This window comes from Bos javanicus, chromosome 10 (assembly GCF_032452875.1).
Source record: "Bos javanicus breed banteng chromosome 10, ARS-OSU_banteng_1.0, whole genome shotgun sequence".
Taxonomy (NCBI): Eukaryota; Metazoa; Chordata; class Mammalia; order Artiodactyla; family Bovidae; genus Bos; species Bos javanicus.
Window position 1 is genome coordinate 7,618,397 of NC_083877.1, and position 12,951 is coordinate 7,631,347.

The following is a 12,951-nucleotide window of genomic DNA, read 5'->3' on the forward strand; positions in this document are numbered from 1 at the left end:
TCTGTGTTTCCACACCCTCTTTAGTAGGCTAAAATACCTGCTCATTCTTCCATAAAGTTTCTTCAGACTCCAGCCTAGTCCAGTCTCCACTGTGATAAGCTCCAGTAGACTCTTGTACTTCTCCTTTCATAATATCCCCCTGTTTATCACTACCTGTTCACTACCTGCCTCTCCCGTTGACAGAGGCTCAGGGAGCGCAGGCGTTCCTGTCTCGTCACTGCTGTTTCCTCCACTTCTGGTCCAGCGCCTGACACTTAGTGGAACTTCATAAATATTCACAGAACAAATGAGCTTTTGTTATCATGCCATCTGTTCAGAATGTTTTCCATTTAAGAAAAAGATAAGAGCCCCAACAATCTCAGTGTTAAGCAGAGCCAAAATAAAATGTTTTCAGAGTTGTGCTAGCAATTCTGGAAAAATTGGGCTTCCGTCGGGGTGGACGGGCAGATTTCCACAGATGTTCTTGGGAAATGACGCAGGAAGGTAACCGGCAGGCAGAGGGGAGGGCCCGGGCCCTGTGACGGATCAGGTAACAACCGAGTGGGGATGGGGGCAGGGGTGACGCTCCTTGCCCCACACCATCCACTGCTGGCACCCCGCGCCTCACCCCCCAGCCTGCCTCAGAGGAGCCGCTCCAAGGACGCCCTGGAACAGCAAACATGGGATTTTGTTTGCAGACTTGGCTGAGCAACAAGGCCTCTCCCTGACCTTCTCCCTGCATAGTCATAAAGGGAAAGAGCCTGTTTAAAGTGCAATTGCCTGAGGTCCCCCTCCATATTGCCACCCTGAGGGAGCAGCTCAGCTGGGCCTCGCCTCCAGGGAGGGGCAAGGACACTCCCCAGAGCTCAGCCCTCGGCACTTTACCCCAGGGCAGGCGCCTTTCCCAGGAGGGAAGGCCAGGCCCTCTGGGTCACTAGGAGTCCCTCCCCGGACAGGGGCTGGGCTGGGCAGCAGCTGCCTTTGTGAAGGAGCCTGGGACCCGCCAGTTATCTTAGCTGATGGAAAGCTGTTTGGAGGATGTGCAGAGAACGAAGGGAAGCCACCTAGGACATCACCCAGGGTAGAAGAGTAGCTCTCCCCAACCCCGTCCCCACCCCATCTCACCCGGCGTTTCCCGAGTCCTTCTCTGGGATTATCAGACCCGATAATCGAGGTTTCTCCACCGTGACGGTGACACAGCTCTTCCCTGTTTCCACTCCTGTTACTCCCCTGCCTTGAGCGTCTGCGGCCTTGTCTCTGTGGCTCTTTGCTTCGGTCTCACCCTACTGTAGTGTCCCTCCCCGTGTCTCACAGCGGGGTCTGATGGGGTCAGCCTGTCAGCATGACTCTCATGCCAGACCCCCTCCAAGGCTATTGGCCCAGCAGTGGGAAGCTGCCCTGGAACTAGGGACTCATTCCTGGCTCAATCATTTATAACTGGAGCAACACGTGCAGAACGGGTCAACCGTTCATTCACTGGACACATGGAGCACATCTTCTATGGAGACTACAGCAACGAGATAAAAACCACATAAGCCTCTGTCTTCATGAACCTCACGTTTTACTGGAGGCTGGGAGGACTGGCAAGAAACGAAAAGGAAAACATAGGATAGATATTGATTCAGCTGGTGGAGAAAACAAAGCAAGACTGGGGTACAGGGAGTGAGGGAAACAGGGGCATGTGCCACTTTCAGATGAGGTGTTTGGGAAGGTCCACGCGGGAGAATGGCGTCTGAGTCATTAAGGACACAAAGAAAGTGAGACTTCCAAGAAGGAGCACTCACAGGGCCCTGGCAGACATGACAAGTCCCTGGAGACATGGCTGTGATGCTTATAGAGACACGGTCAGCACCTAGAATCACAGGGAGGCCGGGCCGTCTGGGGCCTCACAGATGACAGGGCGAAACCTCCAGAAAGTACACAGTGCGCTCTATGGTGCTTGCTTGAGTCTGAGAAGGGCCGGAGCACAAGGGGTGTTTCAGAAGGGAGCCTGAGGGCCGGCACCCACACTCTGTCTGCACCTGTCTCTGCCCCAAAGCCCCACCTCGGGAGCAAGGATGCCCCGACTTCCAGTTAGGAACGCTCCAATTCAATGGGCCTTAACGTCTAGGGAACGTCAGAATCGCCTACACTGCTTGTTAAGTCGTGCAGGTCGCAGGGCCCATCCCCAGTGGTTCCGATCCAGTAGGTTCAGGTGTGGGGCCGGATCATGGCGTTTCCAACACTCCCCTCACGTGATCCTTGTACACGTTCCACACTCTGAGCAGCGCTGCTTGCATTTGCCCTCTCATGACTAACTCTCAGCCCCTCCAGCTTTGCTCTTCCCTCTGAAATGACCTGCCTCCTCTTCTGTTTCTCCTTCAAAGCCCAGCTGGGGCCACTTCCTGGAGGACGCCTTCCCTGACTTCCAAGGCAAGGCCCTTGGTGCCCTCCTCCGAGTATTAGCCCCTTAGATTTTTATCATGTCTAATTGCTGCACTCACATCTATCTGCCTTTTGGATTACAAGCCCCTGAGGACAACTTCTCCAGTTCCTACTTGCAGGTATGTGTTCAACAAAGCTTTCTGAAGTCCCGTCTTGTTTTTCCCTGATGTTTGTGAAAAGGAAGGTCGTCTGGGGAAAGAATCCCAACTCGCCCCACCCCTGGGCTGCCCTCACCATCGAAACCCCATCTCACCCGAAGTCCTGCTTTCCCCTGAACTTCCTGGTTCCAGCCAGTCCAGGCCCACTGATGTAATGACATCTGGCTACTAGGGAAGTTGAAATTCTTTATCTGACAAGTGCGGTTTGAAATTTTTAGAGAGCTGTTTTATTAAGACTCAAATACACACAGTCAAGGATCAGAATGGCAAAGCATGCACGGCTTGGCCGGAGGATCAGGAGCCTCAAAGAGTGACCTTGGGCAGAGCACTGGCCCCTTCATGTGTCAAAGGATGGACCTGGATAAAAGGATTTCTCAGGTCCTTTCCAGCTCTCAAATTCCGGGATTACAGAATCTTGAGTCCAGTTAGATGCTAAACAAAGATATCCAGATTCTTAGCATGACTGTGCCAAGTCTGGTGGGAAATTTGTCCTTCTTACAAGCTGTTGCCTAGTTTTATCTCCGCATGTGGAGTCATAAGAACTCCCTAAATATTCCACATGTGTTATAGAGTGAGGCAGCTGCAGGAGCAAGCTGTGGAACTAAATTGTAACATAGAGAAAGGCACATAGACTAGAGCTTGAATCTTAGCATCACTACCGTGTAACTTTCAGCAAATTCTTTAACTTCTCTGAGCCTTGGTTTCCTTATCTGTAAAATGAGAGCAAGAACAGTCTCTACCTTATAGGATCACTACAGAAATTAAGGGAAAATAATTAACAGCAAGGCTTACAAAGAGGCTAGTTCAGCAGGTATTAGCTTTCAGGGGCTTCCTCTGGACCATTTCAGTCCATCTCTGCTGCCAACTTGGCCCCTAAATGAGGAAAACATTGTGTACTCTGAGCTCCAAAGTCCTGATGAGCTTCTGGTTACCCCTCATGGCCTTGCTGGGTCACTTATTCATCCAACCCATGTCTATGGTTATTGTTGTTGTTGTTCAGTCACTTGGGCGTGTCTGACTCTTTGTAACCCCAGGCTTACAGCATACCAGGCTTCCCTGTCCTTTACCAACTCCCTGAACTTGCTCAGATTCATGTCCATTGAGTCAGTGATGCCATCCAAACATCTCATCCTCTGTCGTCTCCTTCTCCTTCCTGACTTCAGTCTTTCCCAGCATCAGGGTCTTTTCCAAAGAGTCAGTTCTTCGCATCAGGTGGCCAAAGTATTGGAGTTTCAGCTTCAACATCAGTCCTTCCAATATTCGGGACTGATTTCCTTTAGGATTAACTGGTTTGATCTCCTTGCTGTCCAAGGGACTCTCAAAAGTCTTCTCCAACACCATAGTTCCAAAGCATCAATTCTTTGGTGCTCAGCCTTCTTTGTGGTCCAACTCTCACATCCACACATGACCACTGGAAAAACCATAGCCTTGACTGGACGGACCTTTGTCAGCAAAGTAATGTCTCTGCTTCTTAATACGCTGTCTCAGTTGGTCATAGCTTTTCTTCCAAGGAGCAAGTCTTTTAATTTCATGGCTGCAGTCGCCATCTGCAGTGATTTTGGAGCCCAAGTTTTATCCAAATGCCAGGTATGGGATGAAGAATAGATACTGATAGCTAAGACACTGTCTCTATCCTCAAGGAGAAGGTGCTTTCTATAGTTCAGGATATTAAAAAAAAGTCGATAGTTATCATGTGGTGAGTAAATGCTATCAGGGTCCAAGCACATAGGAGAGTTCAGAGGAGAATTCCTGGGCCAGGTGACACTGCGCTGAAGGGTAAGGAGAACTGGCCCAGTTGGCTGGTGGGAGGGATGAGGATTCTGGGGGGAGAGGGACAGTAGTCCGGAGAAGTGAGCAGGACCGTATCACCAAAGTCTGTGTCCCTCCATGTAGACATTAGTCTTCGATTTAGGATTTAGCAGAAGCACTGCAGGGTTTAAGCAAGGGAATGGCAGGATCGGCTTTCTGTTTATAAAGATCTCTCTTGCTGTTGTGCAGAGAACCTGGGGGAGGTTGACAAAACTAGAAAAGGAGAAAACCACCCCAACAGCGCTGATCCAGCGTGAGGATGGCTGAAGGTGGTGGCAGAGGAGAGATGTGATGTTTGAGAGGCATTTACAGGGTGCCAGCTACAACGAGGCAATGAATTGCATGACAAAGTGACTGAGAGGGAGGGGCCAAAAACGATGCCGAAATTTCTGCCCTGGCCATCCAAATGAATGCTGTCAGTACTGAGATGGTGAACACAGGGGAGAAGATTTGGGGGTAGGGTGAGGGATGAAATCAGTTTTAGCAGATTTAGGGCATGTGAAGCTAGAGAATTGTTAGATAGGCCCACCTAACCCTATTCACTCCAGTGTTCTTGCCTGGAGAATCCCAGGGACTGGGGAGCCTGGTGGGCTGCCGTCTATGGGGTCGCACAGAGTCGGACACGACTGAAGCGACTTAGCAGCAGTAGCAGCAGCAACCCTATTCACAGATCACTGAGAAGGAACTGATAGATGAAAAAGTTGAAGATGGTGAAGAAAAGAAGACACTAAGCATTGCTTCCAGAAAGCTCTAGAAGAGACCAGAAAGCATGCAGCCTCAAGCACGGTGGGAGGATGAATCTTAGGCAGGAGTGTGGCCCACCCCAGCTCTTGGGATGGCAGGAGGGAGGCAGCCACAGGTGTGCTCCGGGTCCCGGGGAGCCCTGCCCTTCTCCTTGCCCAGAGGTCTCTGACCCGTTCAGTTGACCCTCGCTGCCTGCCTCAGCCAGGCGCTGAATTAGTTCTATGAGTAGAACCAACAGTACTTAACCAACCGCTTTGAGCACAGAGGTGGGCTTGCCTAAGTGAGTGCACGTCCGGTTTCTCGCCTGTAAAATGGAGCTGGATGACCTCAGAGGGTGGTCGTGAGCATGGCAGGAAACTGTGTGAATGTGCTCGGGGGCTCGGAGTAGTGCCCGGCCCAGGGATGCTCCTCACGATAGAAGCCGGTACTCCCAGGCTCTGGATGCGTGCTGACGGCCCCAAGGCTTACCTGGGCTGCTTCAGGCCTCCTGCTCAGACTGGCCTCCTCTTTCCACCCCTCTCCTCTCTCCGTTAAATTCCTGTTTCCAATTTTTAGTTCACTTGAAAAATCAAAGATAACAAAGAAGCTGTGACTTGGAAATTCTCCAAGCTGCGTAGCACTTAGAAAAAAATTCCTGGCCAATAATCAGAATCTGTGGAATTTAGGGATTTAGGGCCATGGAATTTTTATTTTGAACACTGGTCTGATGAGAAGAGCACAGAATCTGTAGTGAGTGAAACTAAATTTGGGGCTTCCCTTGTAGCTCAGCTGGTGGAGAATCTGCCTGCAATGCAGGAGACCCCAGTGCAATTCCTGGATCAGAAAGATCCCCTGGAGAAGGGATAGGCTACCCACTCCAGTATTCTTGGGCTTCCCTGGTGGCTCAGCTGGTAAAGAATCTGCCTGAAACACGGGAGACCTTAGTCCTGGCTCTGTATTTAAGCGGGCAGACTTGGGGCACCTCTCTGAGTTTTCATTTCTTCTATAAAACCTCTTCACAGAGTTACCGTAAAGAGCAAATAAGCTCACATCAGGCAGTGCCCTCGGAGAGCAGTCCAGTGCTGTGTGGGCATGTAGGATGGTCTCCGTGTCTGAACGTGGAGCGGCCAGCCCAGATACAATCTGACGACTGAGTCCTCAGAAGCCCCCAGGGAGATGGGTTTCCTAACTCTGCCATCATAACAGCTAGACTTGATGAACAATAATGTTATTTGTTTTTAAATGTATTTCTTTTTGGCTGCACTGAGTCTTCTTGGCCGTGCACAGGCTTTCTCTCACTGTGGTGAGCAGGGACTACTGTTTCTTGTGGTGTATGGGCTTTTCACTGTGGTGGCTTCTCTTGTAGAGCACACGCTAGGGTGTGTGGGCTTCAGTAGCTGCAGCTCACTGGTTTAGTTGCCCCGAGGCATGTGGAATCATCCCAGACCAGGGATCAAACTCACATCCCTTGCATTGGTGGGCAGATTCTGAACCACTGGACCACCAGGGAAGTCGAACAAGAATGTTCTAAACATGTATCATTATTTTTCTACCATACATTAGTAGTAGTGTTATTATTACTAATAATGGCTCCTGTTTGTTGAGCACTCATGGTGCACCACCCACCTTGCTAGGGTTTACCATACATTATCGCGTTTAATCCTTTCTAGGACCTCGTGAGCTGATACTGTTATTATCCCCTGTGAACAGTGAGAAAACAGATACTTAGGCTGAAATTACTCACAGTTAGTACAGGGTGGAACCACAGTTTGCATTTTAACCACCACCCTTGCTACCTCCGAACCGAGTGCCTGACGGATCTTCCCCTTGCCCAGCACGTGTTCCATCTTGCCCCTACCCCAAAATAACTAAACCATGTGCCTCCTTCCATACATTTGATTTTTAAACAGAAGTATTTTGGTTAGGGAGTGGGGATGGTTTGCTTTTTTGCATCATCTGATTCCCAGGAGCTTTCAGGGGAAGGAGTGGGGCAGGAGGGTCTCACTGCATTCTCCAGACCACCCCACACAGACTACCCCCTACCCAAGTCTGCCTGCCCAGCAAAGCCCCTTCACCTTCCGGCCTCCATCTACAGGGCCAGAGACAGCCCTGCTCCCCAGACTGAGAGAACATCCCTGGAAATCAAGCCTTCTGGGTTGAGTGAGCAGCGTCATCTTTCGTGGCTGCAGAATTTCTTAACACCCACCCCGCCCCACACACACACACTTCATAAGAGAAGCAAACTAGCTTAACAGTGGAGCTCATGCAGGAGAAGAGATGGGGACGTGACCAATTACCTGGACTTTGTACTGCTCCATTTTGAACCTGTCCACTTAAATCTCTCTTTACTGATAAGCTCGTGCTCTTTACTTCACTTACTTCAGTGGCCTGCTTCCAGCGAAGCAGAAGGTGGGGAGAGCCGGGCCACAGGGCACCAAGACAGTGGGGCAGCTGCCAGCAGAAGGCTGCCCGGCGTTGACCTCAAGGCTTAACCCACTCCGCCCTGATGCTGGGTGTGCTGGGAGCCACCGGGCCTGCTCTGGGGAGCAAGGGCCCCCCAGCCAGAGCCAGAGTCCTCAGGATGGTTCTCCTGACTTGCCATGCCAGTGGATGTTGCTCCAGAAAATTCCCTTTATCCCTGAACACACTTCTTTTAAAGTTGGAAAGAGAAAAACCGAATAAAGTTTTGAAAAAGTAGATATATTCAACATCTTGTAATAATCTATAATGAAAAAGAATCTGAAAAAGAATAGATATATGTATGTACAATTGAATCACTTTGGCATGCATCTGAAACATTGTAAATCAACTCTATTTCAGTTTAAAAAGAGATTATTTCATTACTAAGGATGACATTTATTTTATTTAGTTTATTTTTTGTAAAAATGTTTGTGTGTGCTCAGTCACACGCAACTCTTTTTGCCACCGAATGAACTATAGCCTACCAGGATCCTCTGTCCGTGGAATTTTCTGGGCAAGAATACTGGAGTGTGCTGCCATTTCTTCCTCCAGGGGATCTTCCCAACCCAGGGGCTAGACTCTAGTCTCCTGCTTAAAAATGTGGGCTGCATATAAAAAGAAATAAAAGTAATTAGAAAAGTCTCTTAGGGCAGGTAAATGTGTAATTTTCTTATGTGCAAATTAGGATGTGTTGTACAAAAGCAGGTTCATTTGTATATGTGTCGTCATAGCACCTGGGTAAGAAGTTGGTCTGCACTGTCTCCTATGAAGTGGATTTTCCCTGACAGATGATGGTGCAGGGACTTGCCCAGGGTCCAAGGCTGTAAGTCGCATAATTGCTATTCCAGGCTTGTGCTGTCTTGGCAAATATGGGGAAGGCTTGTGACTCTGACAAGCATCTGCTTCTCCTGGGAAGTATGCCCACAAGGAATGCCTAAAAACAGTGGAAACTGTCTGCTTTCTTTACCTGAATTCATTCATTCACTTGTTCATTCAGCAAGCATGAATTCAGGGCTTATTCTGTGTCAGCATGTTCCAGGTGTTAGAAATAAGATATAGCCCCTGTCCAGCCAAGCACTAAATTGACATTGTGTAGAAGGTAAAACATTGTAAATGACAAACTTAGCAAAACCTTTCTTGATGGATTTCATTTTCCCTTTGTCCTAAACACTCGTAGCACTGATATTTGCTAAGAAATGCCATTCCTAAACCTTCTGACTCTGTTTAGCAAACATTTTTATCACACCTTTCCAAAATTCATGCCTTCTTAACCCAGTTAGACTGCAAACTCTTTGAGAGCAGAGGTATGACACTTATCAGCCTCTCGGAATATGTGCTCTGATGTCATGCAAATCATTTCTGACACCTAATAATTTTGCTATAGAATCAAAATGTTCATACTTAAGCAAATTATCAATTTTATTTTTAAGTATTGAGTTGCACACTCTCAGTTTAACCTATCACTTTTTCCCCCCCTTGGATCTAAATCTGGACTGTGAATCCATGCGTGTAGAGTGATAATACATTATATAATTTGAAATTAAGCTCTTTAAGTCTCCTGTTCCTATGAATCTGGAGAAATTGCCAGGGATACATTTGCTTTAAGAACTCACTTCCAAACTTTTTTGTTCTCTCCCCCCCTTCCCTTGCAGTCTCCCACGTGACAATATGATTTTTCCAAGTTCATGCCGTGCCTTCTGGACTGTGAACAAAGGCTAGGGGAGTCTGAGGGAGGTCATTGCCCCCTGCCTATTGTTCCTGAGAGTTCTCAGGCCCCTGCCATGTTCTCATTTAAACACAAGACCTGTTAAGTACTTCCTAAAGCTAGGAGTTTGGAGAAGGAGAAGGAAAAGCTGTCAGAACTAAACCAGCTGCCAGTCTGATGACCATAGTACAGAACCGATCCAGGGCCAGCTGTGGGAACAGGAGAAAGGCTGGGGCAAAACTGTAAGTTCAGGAGCCCTCCTTCTCCCCGGGCTGCGGGAGCCCTGCCCTTCCTCACCTCGGCCACCCTCCAGCCAGGTGCGACCTTGGCGCTGTACCTGCAGGAGAAGGCGGAGGCGTTTGCTTCCCTAAGCAGTGCCTGACATTTTGCCAGGAGGCCCGGGGCCCCACAGGTGTCACAGGTGGCTCAGATAGGCTTGAGCGTCCTGTTCCTAGTCGAGGCTGGTCTGGAGGGAGGTTCCTTAGAGGGAACCTCTGGAGATGGATGTGGGGGTGGGAGGCCTTCTCTCTTTTCTTGGGAAGGATGTAAACTGCTCCATCACCCTACCATCTAATTACAGTGTTCCAACCTTGTGGTCCCACTCTCAAGAAAAGACAGCAAACCCCTAGGCTGGCATGACCAGGAGCTCACCTGTACCCAAATCCCTCCACTTCGCCTATCCTCTGGCCTAAAATTCGTACTACTCTCTCCAGTAGGTCCAGGAAAAAAGACCATGGGAAAACGAAAGAGTGCTGTTGGAGAGTGAAAAGTGTAAGCACTGCTATAATGGGCCTGTAAGACCGACTTGTTAGCTGACGCCACCTGGGAGAAGGCAGGCTTTGAGACACAGAGCAGGATCAGCGGGGTGAGTCTGAAAGCAGAGGTGGGTCAGGAGGTCCCTTGGCACCAGCTGCTTGTGACAAAGGGGCAGGAAGAAGGAAGCCAAGGAGGGAAAAGGAGGTGAGGCCAGAACAGGCAGAGCGACATCTCTGGCTCAGCCAGGGGTGTGCGCCCCAAGGGAAGAGGCAGAGGCCTCGCACTACCCCCAGCCCTTGGCGGCTACAGGGGAATATGGGCCTCACTGGCCAGACTTTTTTATTTTTGGAGAAACCAACCAGCTTTTTTGTATGTCAGCAACAAATTTAATAATTTTTAAACACTCGTGGGCCTGCACAGTACAAGCTAAATGAAATATCTATGGGCCCCCTTCAGCCATCAAGAAAAATGAAGGAAGAGACTGCCAAGGCCATATTTGCTTCCGGGGCAGCTAAAACCCTGGATTGCCAGCTCAACACAGAGTATTTAAACAGCGAGAGGGCTTAATCAAACCCTTTGAGTTCCACCCACAATAGTAATAGCCTCTTTGCAGCTCAGTTCCCTAGCTTGACCTTGAAAACAGTTTAAAGTTCAATCCATTCTTTTCTCTTTTCCCTCTTCTTCCAGCTCAAACAAAACTAAACCACAAGTCTTCCTAGGAAACTCTCTCTGCAGAGGCAGCACTTAATTCTAGAGAAGACCTTTGCCTCCATGTCATTAGTCAAGAAAGTTCCAGATGGGTTCCCGAGCCAGTAATGTTTTGAACTTGGACAAAAGCCCTGAATGACCTTGGGCAAAGTATCTAGCCTATCTGATTTCCTTCTTTTCCTCGTTAAGAAAAACTATTATACTGGATGGGGGAGGGGGTGGAGCACAAAACCAAGAGGGCCAGATCACTCATCTTCCAGATGCCATGCGCCTCCATTTGCTCCTCCGTGATGTCAGGGGGTCAGGCTGCAGGCACTGGGTGCTAAGGGTCCCTGACACCACTCTCCTCTGCGGAACACAGGCAGACCCTCTGGCAACAATGTGAAATGGGTAACATTTGACTTCTTCAAGCTTCATCCCACCTCCCTTTACCTGTTGCCCTGGAGCTGAACTCTGGATGCCCCAGGGCACTTGAGAAAGAATCCTGGTGTTTTACTAACTGATATAGCAAGGTATGCATGTGTGTGTGTGTGTGTGTGTGTGTGTGTGTATATATATACATATATAAAGCTGGAGAATATTATGGACATATGAACAACATTTATACCAAAAACTATATGAGACATTTTTGCCCTTTTGTCTGTTTGTAAAGGTTAAGAATGTACTAACCCCTGATTTTACAGATCACATCCAGGACTTCATGCTGAATGTCATTAAGTGTTCAGTGTTTGGAACTGCCTGCTCATCCTGACTTGGAAGCAAGTTTATTTATTCAGCATAAAAGGAAGTATTTGAACTCACAGAGTGTGATTCTCTGCAACTTTTAAAAGCAGCAAGACTGGGCAGACAACTTTTAGGACAATAAGACATATTTCTCTGTTCTGAATATTTTTTGCTATCTTAACTAAATTCTATATAGGAGCTCAACAATAAAAATGACTTAGTTTTGGCTAATACAGGTAATAATTTAGATGACAAAAATGAGCCTGTTTTTTTTTTTTGTTGGCCTAAAATTCCGTCTGTTGTCTTCTCCATTCAACTGTTTCATTTTTGAACCATGCTTTTGTGAAACGGAACATGTAAACAACATTTTCATGAATATCACCATATCACCTAGGTGAATAGAATAAACTCTCCCCAACCCACTCTTAGTTCTTTGCCTTGGTGTATTAGATCTAGCTGGCCTTTTGGAATGAAAGATTTGCATAAAATCAGGCAAAAGCAAAATGGAACTGTCCTTTGCTGACTGGCAGGCACAGATCATGGTTTCTATTCCTTTCTTTCTCTCTTTCCTCAACGTTTAGCATGGTTTCCACCACAAAAGAGAAATTATGCTTGGGAATTGACTAAGAAGTCCAGCAACTGCTTTATGTTTAATCAAACAACAGGTAGCTGACAGGTTGTCCACAAGCTGAACCCCCACTGGTCCAGCTCTGGGCACGTCGTCCTGCCTCTGACCCAAGTTTCACTTGTTGAGATGGAGCTTCTTTCACAGACACTCTTTTCAGGGCATGGTTTTGTCATGGTTCCCAACTCATTTTCCCCTCCCCAAGTGAAAGCGGGGCTCTCCCAGTCCCATCCTAAGAAGCTGGATGATTCTCCTAAAGGTCCCATCCTGGCCTCTTTTCCCCCAAGCAGCTAACCATGTTGATCATTTCTCTTTGGCTTCTCCTCCGATACTTACAGCTTTGCCTGCTGTCATTTAGAAGCTGCTAACAGAGAAGGTCGCGAAGAGTCGGACACGACTGAGCGACTGAACTGAACTGAACTGAACAGAGAAGGACACAGGACAGTGAATTCCATCAAAGCTCTCTTCTTCCAAGCCACCAAGTGGAAGCCAGTATCACACTCTGCCCCGAGAGAGTATTTTCTTGATGCTACACTCATCTCAACACCTGCCATGATCCCTATGGGCTTGGGAGTGTTTTCTCTTTTTCTGTTATGAGGTGTAACCTGTCATTCTTCTACCTTTATTTCTGCGGCTTGGGTTTTTCCTGACCCCTCCTCTCTTTCGCCCTGGTCCCTAGACAGCAGAGCGATTAGAACGGTAATGTTTGAGCCCTACTGCCATTCCTGGAGCCGCTGCACAATGCCCTGCTGTTACCACAGGGCTTTTTCCAGGGTCCTGTCCATGATGGGCAGCTCTCAGGAAGGACAAATGCGTACTTTCATTTTGTTTCATGAGACTATTGCTGGCAGTTGAACTGGTTGGCTGGTTGGAATGAATGG

General features: G+C 48.3%; 1 long non-coding RNA gene across 1 annotated transcript; it reads left to right on the forward strand.

Moving 5' to 3' along the window:
• The first annotated feature begins 523 nt into the window (after positions 1 to 523).
• LOC133255574 (uncharacterized) lies at positions 524 to 12,351 on the forward strand. Its single transcript, XR_009738984.1, has 3 exons — positions 524 to 2,522; positions 9,972 to 11,234; positions 11,406 to 12,351. It is a non-coding gene; the product is annotated as an uncharacterized LOC133255574 (long non-coding RNA).
• Positions 12,352 to 12,951: the final 600 nt, after the last annotated feature.